At 38.1% G+C, this 12,177-nt stretch overlaps 1 protein-coding gene across 1 annotated transcript in view; it reads left to right on the plus strand.

Annotated features, from left to right (window-relative positions):
* Positions 1 to 12,177, plus strand: part of LOC115115415 (up-regulator of cell proliferation-like) — a 492,735-nt gene that overhangs the window by 373,165 nt on the left and 107,393 nt on the right. The gene's annotated exons all lie outside the window — the stretch shown is intronic.

The following is a 12,177-nucleotide window of genomic DNA, read 5'->3' on the forward strand; positions in this document are numbered from 1 at the left end:
TATACCTGTCTCAATGCTTATTTATAAAACCCTCTTAGACCTCACTCCCCCTCCCTAGCTGAGATATCTACTGCAGCCCTCATCTTCCACATACAACACCTGTTCTGCCAGTCACATTCTGTTAAAGGTCCCCAAAGCACACACATCCCTGGGTCACTCCTATTTTCAGTTCGCTGCAGCTAGCGACTGGAATGAGCTGCAACAAACACTCAAACTGGTATCTTCAATCAAAGACTCAGTCTTGGACACTCTTACTGACAGTTGTGGCTGATTTCTGCGATGTATTGTTGTCTCTACCGTGCCCTTTGTGCTGTTGTCTGTGCCCAATAATGTTTGTACCATGTTGTATTGCTACCATGCTGTGTTGCCATGTGTTGCTGCTTTGCTATGTTGTCTTAGGTCTCTTTATGCAGTGTTGTGGTGTCTCTCAACGTAGTGTTGTGGTGTCTCTTGTGTGTGTTGTCTTATATAAATATATTTTTATCCCAGCCACCCGCAGAAGGCGTTTGCTTTTTTAGTAGGCCGCCATTGTAAATAAGAATGTTTTAACTAAGTTGCCTAGTTAAACAAATTAAAAATAAACGAACTACAACCATTTTGTTAAATTACAAATATACATTTTGTTGCTTCTGTTCTGTTTCTAGCTTATTTCTTCCCATATCAAAAGCCCTGGATTTATTCTACTTTTCCATCTGGAAGGATATAAACATTTAAATGAAACATTTAATAAAATGACTAGAACGTTACCGGTGGAAAAGTAGAGTGATGTTGCGGTGACCATGAAATTGTTAAATCTATACCAAGAGTTAGACGTGTCCATCCCAGTATACAGCTACATTCTCATATAGTACACGTTTCTAATTTTGTCAGTCGTTTTCATTTCGAGTTAGTGTACTTTTAGCTAGCTAACGTTACGTATGATCTGTGTGTAGTTATAATATTCGTATATCAGAGCCTTTGCTGGTTATAGCTAGTTATGAACCTGGTTGGTTAGCTATCTGCAGATTCATGCAGGGTAGTAACGTCATGAGTTGGGGTTATGGTTCATTCTTTAGCTAGCTACATGTCTTAGATACGAATGACTCCACTATGCAAGTAACCATTTAAATAGAATATTCATGTCACTGCGACAACCCAACTGTTGATAGATGTAGCTGGTAAATTCCCTCTAGCTGTCTACTCTGATTTCAGAGCGCTCTCGTCTGTGTGCCAGAGGCCAGAATAACTGACCAATTACGAACGCTCTACACTTGTTGAATGTGTCGGTAAACGTTGGTCATTTAAACATATAATTAAATTGTTACCAGCAGCACAGTTACAGTCACCAACGTTCTGGATAACATAAAAACAGCCTAGCCAGCTGCTAGTGTTAGGATTGTGTCAATTCGAATCTGGTATCAGGATAAATATGACAATGAGTCACCGATTGTATACTATGTATTTTTTATTAGCTGAGCAATAAGTGGTAAATGCAATTTTCATATATACGGGCTCTCTGTCCCACCTCGCAGGGCAAAACAGAGAACTGACTTGTTCCTGACAAAGATATTATAATATACCCTGATGACAGAAGTAGTTCCGGCTTCCGAGCCGGCCTGTCAGAGTAGAGACTGGGCGTGGTTTAAACTTGCTCAGCCTATTGCAGGCGCTCAGGCCGGTCCCCGCCTCTTGGCGCTTCTGTTGATAGATGTAACTGTTGCTGTGAAGAACATCCCTGCGCTCATGCTCGATACCGTTATCTCGCACCTGGCTCCTGTTATCTAACAAAAGGCCGCTTGTTCTGCAACTCCACGCTCTGAATGTGCCCCCCAAACCCATTGCACAGGTCCTGTCTTCTGTATTTTTCCATCATGAGAAAGGCCCATGGCCTTGAAACTTTTAACAATGATTCAAGTCAGCTATGTTGCATAACACATACATACATCCACACAAGCCAACAGCAGATAATATTCAATCATATATATGGTAATGGCGATAATGTAAAACACAGAATCCAACACTAGGGCGAGTGAAATGGTCACAGTGAGGTGTTCTCTCATTAATATCTGAATGTAGCTCCTAAGCTAGCCAACGTTAGCCAGTTAGCTTGGGTGCTTGACTGCTGTTGTTAGGTCAGAACGCTTGGATCAATCCTACTTTAGGGCCATAGCTTCCAGTGTGCGCTCTAAATTTACAAACGGACATTCTGGCAACGCTCTGAGTTTACGAACACCCAGAGCACACTCTGGCACTCTAGATCAAATTTGCGAACACACCGTATTATAAACCAGCCTTTAGTCTTGAAATGGTTAGTACATGGCCTCACATGTGAATCCCTAAAGAGATGGGTGGGGCTAAAGCTTAAGAGGGGGTGAACAATGCTGAATGGGTGTAGACAAAGAAGAGCTCTCCAGTAGGTTTACCAAAGCATTCAAAGGCCATTTTCTCAAAAGTGAGGTTACGAGTTGATCCACATTCAAAGCAGAATTACTTTCCCATTGTTCCTCAACTGTAGTGTTGCTATACCATTTTTGTAGCTCTGAGTCTCTAATTTTATCCAATGTAAAAAAACACAATTAAAAATGTTGCATCGAGCTTGTCGGTCACATATTACCGGCAGTCATGGGTCATGACCTCAGTAAAATTCCACATGACTACTGAGTTAATCTCCTTTTTATGCACTCGACATGCTTTGGTAGTACCTAACTTGCTAACTACCAGCAGGTCCTAATGGCTTGGTACTCAGGGCTCTATTGTCCCTGTAACCTCTCTGACATCAATGCAATTGAAAATCACATCAAACACTTAAACAGTATGTGCTTTTAAAACTCACTGTGATGATCAAGTTAAAGACAGTTTCAACCTGTTATTGAACTTCTGAGTGGAAAACATAGTAGTTGTGGATGTTGTTTCAAAATGAAACAACGAAATGAACAGCCCTTTCTAAGGTGATGATTCATTCAAAACACCCATGAGCATAAGAGCTTATGTATAGGCATATATGAGCCCAAGCCCCCAAAAATAAAACTGAATTAAAATAATGATTTGAGTCCTACTATAAAATTATATAAAATAATTGCACGGGAAACATATCTTGTCAGGGTAGGGTAGCCTAGTGGTTAGAGTGTTGGCCTAGTAACCAGAAGGTTGCAAGTTCAAATCCCCGAGCTGACAAGGTCTGTCATTCTGCCCCTGAACAGGCAGTTAACCCACTGTTCCTAGACTGTCATTGAAAATAAGAATTTGTTCTTAACTGACTTGCCAAGTTAAATAAAGGTAAAATAAACATCCATACCCACACACGCAGGCAGTTAAATAAAGGTCAAATAAATACAAATGGTGTGTAGGCAGATAATATACAGTTTGCCAACTCTCCTGTTCCTCTGAAATACATTTTCTTCATTTTATGTTTATTTAGTCCTGCCTAAAATACAACATTGATTTATTGTGATGATTAAATTATTTATTACACTTAAAAATGTAGATGCTCCAATGGCATCAGCGGCTTGTAGGTGTTGAGGCCTGGAGATGTTAAACGTGTTTACCATAAAAGTGAACTTGATCACTGGAAACAACAGGCGCTTATTAGAGACAGGTTTCTATTTGAGCCAGCAGTCTATTTCCTTAATGCACACACCTTTGCTCATTTGCATAGTTAATTGTTTCATTCCAGCATTCACTTCCAGCATTTTAATAAATGCACTAATGTGGTATAATTTACCCGTCACATGTATTTTGTCTTAGTATGCCTTTATTTCAAATAAAAAATTACTTCCTTGACAGAATAATCTCTTCTTTGACTGTGCATTTTTCGGCAGCTGATTTCTTGGGGTCTGTACTCCCGAACTTCACTGTTTTTGTGCTTGCCAGTTAGCAGTGGTCAGCTGTTAACAGCCCATGGCTAGCAGTTTCTTACTGGCAAATTATTCAGGAATTATTTAATGTATCGAATCAAACATTAAACCTTGTAAATAATTCATGAATTCACGGTCAATTGCCATGAGACCGGCTGTATATTGCATGACAATAACCAGCTGACTAAATGTCATGACCTCCACAGCTCTAGATAAAACATCTTCTTAAAACATTATGGCAATCCTTAGTGCAACACCTAGCAGCCTAATCAAGAGATGTTGGCCTTTTGTGGAGGCTGAAAGAGGCATAGTTCAGACATTATCTGAGAGGAGGTTATGTATCTCTTTATTGAAAGAGACCACTTTACATTTTTCAGATTATTTAACTTTTGAGAAATGTTAAGTGGGACATCTGTTAAACATTTAATTACATTTGAGTGTACAACACATTTTGCCCCCAGAACAGCCTCAATCCATCAGGGCATGGACTTTACTAGGTGTTGAAAGCGTTCTACAGGGATTCTGGCCCATGTTGACTCCAATTCTTGTCACAGTTGTCAAGTTGGCTGGATGTCCTTTGGGTGGTGGAACATTCTTGATACACATGGGAAACTGTTGAGCGTGAAAAACCAGGCAGCGTTGCAGTTCTTGACCCAAACTTATGCTCTTGGCACATACCATACCCTGTTCAAAGGCACTTCAATATTTCTGTCTTGCCCATTCACCCTCTGAATGGCACACATACAAAATCCTTCTTTATCCCGTTTTCCTCCTTCATCTACACTGATTGAAGTGGATTTAAAAAGTGACATTAATAAGGGATCATAACTTTATTCTGGATTCACCTGGTCAGTCTGTCATGAAAAGAGCAGGTATCCTTAATGTGTTGTACACTCAGTGTTTATCTGGAGTTAAGCTGTAACCCTGACAATGTGTTTATTTTCCTTAGTACTTCCTGCTCCAGACCACTGACTGTTGACTCAGTGGACACCACATCAGCTGCTGTTAGCTGGATCCAGCCACCGGGATTGACCAAACCCAACATCATTACCAGATCTCCTATCGCTGTTCAGGGACAGAACCACACATCACTACCACATCTTCACCCAGCATCACTCTTCTGACCTGAAACCTGCTACTGAATACCTGTCACTGTCTGCGCTGTGCTGAAAATGGAAAGCAAAGTCAACTGGTGTTAACGACCCTCACCACAGGTAAGGAAGTACCCTACTTAAGTACAGTGCCTTGCGAAAAGTATTCGGCCCCCTTGAACTTTGCGACCTTTTTGCCACATTTCAGGCTTCAAACATAAAGATATAAAACTGTATTTTTTTGTGAAGAATCAACAACAAGTGGGACACAATCATGAAGTGGAACGACATTTATTGATATTTCAAACTTTTAACAAATCAAAAACTGAAAAATTGGGCGTGCAAAATTATCCAGGCGTGGGAACTGTTATAGTAGTGTAGATGTCAACACTATACTATCACCAGATAACTGACCTGTTATAGTAGTGTAGATGTCAGAACACTATACTATCACCAGATAACTGACCTGTTATAGTAGTGTAGATGTCAACACTATACTATCACCAGATAACTGACCTGTTATAGTAGTGTAGATGTCAGAACACTATACTATCACCAGATAACTGACCTGTTATAGTAGTGTAGATGTCAGAACTATACTATCACCAGATAACTGACCTGTTATAGTAGTGTAGATGTCAGAACACTATACTATCACCAGATAACTGACCTGTTATAGTAGTGTAGATGTCAGAACACTATACTATCACCAGATAACTGACCTGTTATAGTAGTGTAGATGTCAACACTATACTATCACCACCAGATAACTGACCTGTTATAGTAGTGTAGATGTCAGAACACTATACTATCACCAGATAACTGACCTGTTATAGTAGTGTCAGATTACTATACTATCACCAGATAACTGACCTGTTATAGTAGTGTAGATGTCAGAACACTATACTATCGCCAGATAACTGACCTGTTATAGTAGTGTAGATGTCAGAACACTATACTATCACCAGATAACTGACCTGTTATAGTAGTGTAGATGTCAACACTATACTATCACCAGATAACTGACCTGTTATAGTAGTGTAGATGTCAGAACACTATACTATCACCAGATAACTGACCTGTTATAGTATGTAGATGTCAGTCAGAACACTATACTATCACCAGATAACTGACCTGTTATAGTAGTGTAGATGTCAGAACACTATACTATCACCAGATAACTGACCTGTTATAGTAGTGTAGATGTCAACACTATACTATCACCAGATAACTGACCTGTTATAGTAGTGTAGATGTCAACACTATACTATCACCAGATAACTGACCTGTTATAGTAGTGTAGATGTCAGAACACTATACTATCACCAGATAACTGACCAGATTATAGTAGTGTAGATGTCAGAACACTATACTATCACCAGATAACTGACCTGTTATAGTAGTGTAGATGTCAGAACACTATACTATCACCAGATAACTGACCTGTTATAGTAGTGTAGATGTCAGAACACTATACTATCACCAGATACTGACTGTTATAGTAGTGTAGATGTCAACACTATACTATCACCAGATAACTGACCTGTTATAGTAGTGTAGATGTCAGATAACACTATACTATCACCAGATAACTGACCTGTTATAGTAGTGTAGATGTCAGAACACTATACTATCACCAGATAACTGACCTGTTATAGTAGTGTAGATGTCAGAACACTATACTATCACCAGATAACTGACCTGTTATATGTCAACACTATACTATCACCAGTAGTGTGTAGATGTCAGAACACTATACTATCACCAGATAACTGACCTGTTATAGTAGTGTAGATGTCAGAACACTATACTATCACCAGATAACTGACCTGTTATAGTAGTGTAGATGTCAGAACACTATACTATCACCAGATAACTGACCTGTTATAGTAGTGTAGATGTCAGAACACTATACTATCACCAGATAACTGACCTGTTATAGTAGTGTAGATGTCAGAGACACTATACTATCACCAGATAACTGACCTGTTATAGTAGTGTAGATGTCAGAACACTATACTATCACCAGATAACTGACCTGTTATAGTAGTGTAGATGTCAACACTATACTATCACCAGATAACTGACCTGTTATAGTAGTGTAGATGTCAGATAACTGACTATACTATACTATCACCAGATAACTGACCTGTTATAGTTATAGTGTAGATGTCAGAACACTATACTATCACCAGATAACTGACCTGTTATAGTAGTGTAGATGTCAGAACACTATACTATCACCAGATAACTGACCTGTTATAGTAGTGTAGATGTCAGAACACTATACTATCACCAGATAACTGACCTGTTATAGTAGTGTAGATGTCAGAACACTATACTATCACCAGATAACTGACCTGTTATAGACCTGTTATAGTAGTGTAGATGTCAGAACACTATACTATCACCAGATAACTGACCTGTTATAGTAGTGTAGATGTCAGAACACTATACTATCACCAGATAACTGACCTGTTATAGTAGTGTAGATGTCAGAACACTATACTATCACCAGATAACTGACCTGTTATAGTAGTGTAGATGTCAACACTATACTATCACCAGATAACTGACCTGTTATAGTAGTGTAGATGTCAACACTATACTATCACCAGATAACTGACCTGTTATAGTAGTGTAGATGTCAGAACACTATACTATCACCAGATTGACCTGTTATAGTAGTGTAGATGTCAGAACACTATACTATCACCAGATAACTGACCTGTTATAGTAGTGTAGATGTCAGAACACTATACTATCACCAGATAACTGACCTGTTATAGTAGTGTAGATGACCTGTTATAGTAGTGTAGATGTCAGATAACACTATACTATCACCAGATAACTGACCTGTTATAGTAGTGTAGATGTCAGAACACTATACTATCACCAGATAACTGACCTGTTATAGTAGTGTAGATGTCAGAACACTATACTATCACCAGATAACTGACCTGTTATAGTAGTGTAGATGTCAGAACACTATACTATCACCAGATAACTGACCTGTTATAGTAGTGTAGATGTCAGAACACTATACTATCACCAGATAACTGACCTGTTATAGTAGTGTAGATGTCAACACTATACTATCACCAGATAACTGACCTGTTATAGTAGTGTAGATGTCAGAACACTATACTATCACCAGATAACTGACCTGTTATAGTAGTGTAGATGTCAGAACACTATACTATCACCAGATAACTGACCTGTTATAGTAGTGTAGATGTCAACACTATACTATCACCAGATAACTGACCTGTTATAGTAGTGTAGATGTCAACACTATACTATCACCAGATAACTGACCTGTTATAGTAGTGTAGATGTCAGAACACTATACTATCACCAGATAACTGACCTGTTATAGTAGTGTAGATGTCAGAACACTATACTATCACCAGATAACTGACCTGTTATAGTAGTGTAGATGTCAGAACACTATACTATCACCAGATAACTGACCTGTTATAGTAGTGTAGATGTCAGAACACTATACTATCACCAGATAACTGACCTGTTATAGTAGTGTAGATGTCAGAACACTATACTATCACCAGATAACTGACCTGTTATAGTAGTGTAGATGTCAACACTATACTATCACCAGATAACTGACCTGTTATAGTAGTGTAGATGTCAGAACACTATACTATCACCAGATAACTGACCTGTTATAGTAGTGTAGATGTCAGAACACTATACTATCACCAGATAACTGACCTGTTATAGTAGTGTAGATGTCAGAACACTATACTATCACCAGATAACTGACCTGTTATAGTAGTGTAGATGTCAGAACACTATACTATCACCAGATAACTGACCTGTTATAGTAGTGTAGATGTCAGAACACTATACTATCACCAGATAACTGACCTGTTATAGTAGTGTAGATGTCAGAACACTATACTATCACCAGATAACTGACCTGTTATAGTAGTGTAGATGTCAGAACACTATACTATCACCAGATAACTGACCTGTTATAGTAGTGTAGATGTCAGAACACTATACTATCACCAGATAACTGACCTGTTATAGTAGTGTAGATGTCAACACTATACTATCACCAGATAACTGACCTGTTATAGTAGTGTAGATGTCAACTATACTATCACCAGATAACTGACCTGTTATAGTAGTGTAGATAGAACACTATACTGACCAGATAACTGACCTGTTATAGTAGTGTAGATGTCAGAACACTATACTATCACCAGATAACTGACCTGTTATAGTAGTGTAGATGTATAGTAGTGTAGACACTATACTATCACCAGATAACTGACCTGTTATAGTAGTGTAGATGTCAACACTATACTATCACCAGATAACTGACCTGTTATAGTAGTGTAGATGTCAGAACACTATACTATCACCAGATAACTGACCTGTTATAGTAGTGTAGATGTCAGAACACTATACTATCGCCAGATAACTGACCTGTTATAGTAGTGTAGATGTCAGAACACTATACTATCACCAGATAACTGACCTGTTATAGTAGTGTAGATGTCAGAACACTATACTATACTATCACCAGATAACTGACCTGTTATAGTAGTGTAGATGTCAGAACACTATACTATCACCAGATAACTGACCTGTTATAGTAGTGTAGATGTCAACACTATACTATCACCAGATAACTGACCTGTTATAGTAGTGTAGATGTCAGAACACTATACTATCACCAGATAACTGACCTGTTATAGTAGTGTAGATGTCAGAACACTATACTATCACCAGATAACTGACCTCAGAACACTATACTATCACCAGATAACTGACCTGTTATAGTAGTGTAGATGTCAGAACACTATACTATCACCAGATAACTGACCTGTTATAGTAGTGTAGATGTCAGAACACTATACTATCACCAGATAACTGACCTGTTATAGTAGTGTAGATGTCAGAACACTATACTATCACCAGATAACTGACCTGTTATAGTAGTGTAGATGTGACCTGTTATAGTAGTGTAGATGTCAGAACACTATACTATCACCAGATAACTGACCTGTTATAGTAGTGTAGATGTCAACACTATACTATCACCAGATAACTGACCTGTTATAGTAGTGTAGATGTCAGTGTAGATGTCAACACTATACTATCACCAGATAACTGACCTGTTATAGTAGTGTAGATGTCAGAACACTATACTATCACCAGATAACTGACCTGTTATAGTAGTGTAGATGTCAGAACACTATACTATCACCAGATAACTGACCTGTTATAGTAGTGTAGATGTCAGAACACTATACTATCACCAGATAACTGACCTGTTATAGTAGTGTAGATGTCAGAACACTATACTATCACCAGATAACTGACCTGTTATAGTAGTGTAGATGTCAACACTACTGACCTACTATACTATCACCAGATAACTGACCTGTTATAGTAGTGTAGATGTCAGATAACACTATACTATCACCAGATAACTGACCTGTTATAGTAGTGTAGATGTCAGATGACCAGAACACTATACTATCCCAGATAACTGACCTGTTATAGTAGTGTAGATGTCAACACTATACTATCACCAGATAACTGACCTGTTATAGTAGTGTAGATGTCAGAACACTATACTATCACCAGATAACTGACCTGTTATAGTAGTGTAGATGTCAGAACACTATACTATCACCAGATAACTGACCTGTTATAGTAGTGTAGATGTCAGAACACTATACTATCACCAGATAACTGACCTGTTATAGTAGTGTAGATGTCAACACTATACTATCACCAGATAACTGACCTGTTATAGTAGTGTAGATGTCAACACTATACTATCACCAGATAACTGACCTGTTATAGTAGTGTAGATGTCAGAACACTATACTATCACCAGATAACTGACCTGTTATAGTAGTGTAGATGTCAGACACTATACTATACTATCACCAGATAACTGACCTGTTATAGTAGTGTAGATGTCAACACTATACTATCACCAGATAACTGACCTGTTATAGTAGTGTAGATGTCAACACTATACTATCACCAGATAACTGACCTGTTATAGTAGTGTAGATGTCAGAACACTATACTATCACCAGATAACTGACCTGTTATAGTAGTGTAGATGTCAGAACACTATACTATCACCAGATAACTGACCTGTTATAGTAGTGTAGATGTCAGAACACTATACTATAGATGTCAGATAACTGACCTGTTATAGTAGTGTAGATGTCAGAACACTATCACCAGATAACTGACCTGTTATAGTAGTGTAGATGTCAACACTATACTATCACCAGATAACTGACCTGTTATAGTAGTGTAGATGTCAGAACACTATACTATCACCAGATAACTGACCTGTTATAGTAGTGTAGATGTCAGAACACTATACTATCACCAGATAACTGACCTGTTATAGTAGTGTAGATGTCAGAACACTATACTATCACCAGATAACTGACCTGTTATAGTAGTGTAGATGTCATCACCAGATAACACTATACTATCACCAGATAACTGACCTGTTATAGTAGTGTAGATGTCAGAACACTATACTATCACCAGATAACTGACCTGTTATAGTAGTGTAGATGTCAGAACACTATACTATCACCAGATAACTGACCTGTTATAGTAGTGTAGATGTCAGAACACTATACTATCACCAGATAACTGACCTGTTATAGTAGTGTAGATGTCAGAACACTATACTATCACCAGATAACTGACCTGTTATAGTAGTGTAGATGTCAGAACACTATACTATCACCAGATAACTGACCTGTTATAGTAGTGTAGATGTCAGAACACTATACTATCACCAGATAACTGACCTGTTATAGTAGTGTAGATGTCAGAACACTATACTATCACCAGATAACTGACCTGTTATAGTAGTGTAGATGTCAGAACACTATACTATCACCAGATAACTGACCTGTTATAGTAGTGTAGATGTCAGATAACACTAGATGTACTATCACCAGATAACTGACCTGTTATAGTAGTGTAGATGTCAACACTATACTATCACCAGATAACTGACCTGTTATAGTAGTGTAGATGTCAACACTATACTATCACCAGATAACTGACCTGTTATAGTAGTGTAGATGTCAGAACACTATACTATCACCAGATAACTGACCTGTTATAGTAGTGTAGATGTCAACACTATACTATCACCAGATAACTGACCTGTTATAGTAGTGTAGATGTCAACACTATACTATCACCAGATAACTGACCTGTTATAGTAG

Source organism: Oncorhynchus nerka, linkage group LG18 (assembly GCF_034236695.1).
Source record: "Oncorhynchus nerka isolate Pitt River linkage group LG18, Oner_Uvic_2.0, whole genome shotgun sequence".
Lineage (NCBI taxonomy): Eukaryota > Metazoa > Chordata > Actinopteri > Salmoniformes > Salmonidae > Oncorhynchus > Oncorhynchus nerka.